Below are 2,120 nucleotides of genomic sequence, written 5' to 3'. Positions count from 1 at the left end.
GTTTATTATTATTATTATTATTATTATTATTATTATTATTATTATTATTATTATTATTATTCAAAGTGGTGATCCATGGGTGTGCAAATCATCAGCTGCAAGTTTCCAAGAAAGCAGGAAAGAGTTGACGCTGGTGGCACAAACATGATAATGGTCTTTGACATACTGTATTAAGAAGAAAAAATATGCTGGTCCATTAAAATGTCCTTTAAGGCAATGCTTCTGAGGGTAATACTTCTAGTGGCTATATTTACACATTATGACAAACCATGGCGTAATTTTCTTAAATCTCAACTTGTTCCACCAACCAGCCATGGTTTGCGAATCAGCCACAACCATATTCTGAACCCATTATTTGTTGATGGATTACAATTTCGGGATTTTTTTAAAAAGAAAAAGTATGTGGATTGCTGTGACATCTGAACCGATAACTCTTGTCTTTTCCTGGTTTGTTTCCCTAGTTGTCCACCCTGAAACAAGGACCTGACTTAGGGGACAGGAGAGAAAAACTAGAAATAGGGAAAGCAATACTGTTTGTTTGGTCATTTGTTGAGCAAGTTGTGGTACAAGCAACAATGTTAATACAAAGAATGGCTCTTTCAAATGTGTGATTGTTCCTATGACACACAAGTTATTGTGGACTAGATTCTACTCCTCCAGTGTGTATATTATTCTACTTAGTTGGTCTGTCAATTTGTTTGGATAATGAAGTGGGCTGTAGTCTACAAAAAGTTGTGCTGTTATTAATATGTTAGCCTATAAGGGTGTCACAAGATCTTTTTTGCTTGTTTTGGGTTCTATGCATATTCTGTTGTTATGGTTGCAACTTTTATTTGACTACTGGTAACCCATTAGTTGGAGCCCTGGTGGTACAGAGCTTAAATGCCGGTACTGCAGCCCCAAGGTTGTGAGTTTGATTCCAGGCAGGGCTCCAGGGTCCACTCAGCCTTCTCCCTTTTTGTAGGTCAGTAAAATGAATACCCAGCTTGTTGGGGGCAATTGGCTTACACATTGTAAACTGTGCAGTGAGTGCTAGTTCACTGATAAGCGGTGTAGAAATGTACTTGCTATTGCTGTTGCTATTAATGGATCTGACACTTAGATGGAGGTATCTTTTTCTTAAAGTTGTTTTTAATGAGATAATTATATTAAAAACAATTTTAAGTAAAAAGAGACCACCATTTAGGTGTCAGGCCCAATTTAGTCTAGTTCTTACAAAACAAATGCAGACCCCCTAAAAAAAAACAGTCTCTTTAAAAAAAAACTTTGTTTTTCTTTGTTTCTCAGGTTTCAAGGCAATATTAAGGTAGGTTATGACAGCCGAAGTGGTTTGGGGAGAAAAATTCTGAAAATGTTTTTCTGTTTTCAGCCAAAGACATAGGAGGCAAGTAACCCAAACAAATCTGCTTACCCTCTTTTTTCTCTCTTCTGCAGTAGAGAATCCAGCCTTCAGAATAATTTAAATTTGGGTGTGTATCAGATGGGGTTAGCTATCAGACCGAGTATATTGACTGCATGATGTTGTTCTAATTGGAAACAGGCTTTCTCTAAGACCAGTTAGCATATAGATAGGGAATGGCAATTGGGATGACTTTGCTTTCACAACCCAGTAACATAATATAAAGCCCACCAGTATGCATGTGTTGGTAAAGAATGTCCATGTATGTTCAGAATGTTTTGCAAATCTAAATGAATATTTAAAAGACCATCTCTATTAATGCAGAGTCAGAAGACAGGCCGATCCCAGAGATCAATGATCAGCTAGGAGAGCTTTATTTACATACAGCTATCTGCCTGGTTGCTCCAAGGAATTGCAAATCAGCATTGGGATCAGTAATGTTTGTATAAAATGCCTTTGGTCCCCGAACAAAGCTGTTGTGGCCATCTTGAACTGCTTTGTTTATTCCATCCACCTGGCCAAATATGTCTTTCAGGACAGAGCTATGGTTCTTCCCCACATTGCTGCACACTTTTGAAGGGGAAGGTGCAGCAAAATGGGAGGCAAAATGATTTGGGAAACTAAACTATATAGGGAGAATTTCAGCATTACAGACTTGTCCGCAGCAAGAAGTTTATCCATGATGGAACACAACTCATATGAATAAGGACATTTGCCTGTT

The sequence above is a fragment of the Sceloporus undulatus genome, chromosome 9 (assembly GCF_019175285.1).
Source record: "Sceloporus undulatus isolate JIND9_A2432 ecotype Alabama chromosome 9, SceUnd_v1.1, whole genome shotgun sequence".
Taxonomy (NCBI): Eukaryota; Metazoa; Chordata; class Lepidosauria; order Squamata; family Phrynosomatidae; genus Sceloporus; species Sceloporus undulatus.
The sequence above is the reverse complement of the archived record's forward strand: the minus strand, read 5'-3'. Positions refer to the sequence as shown.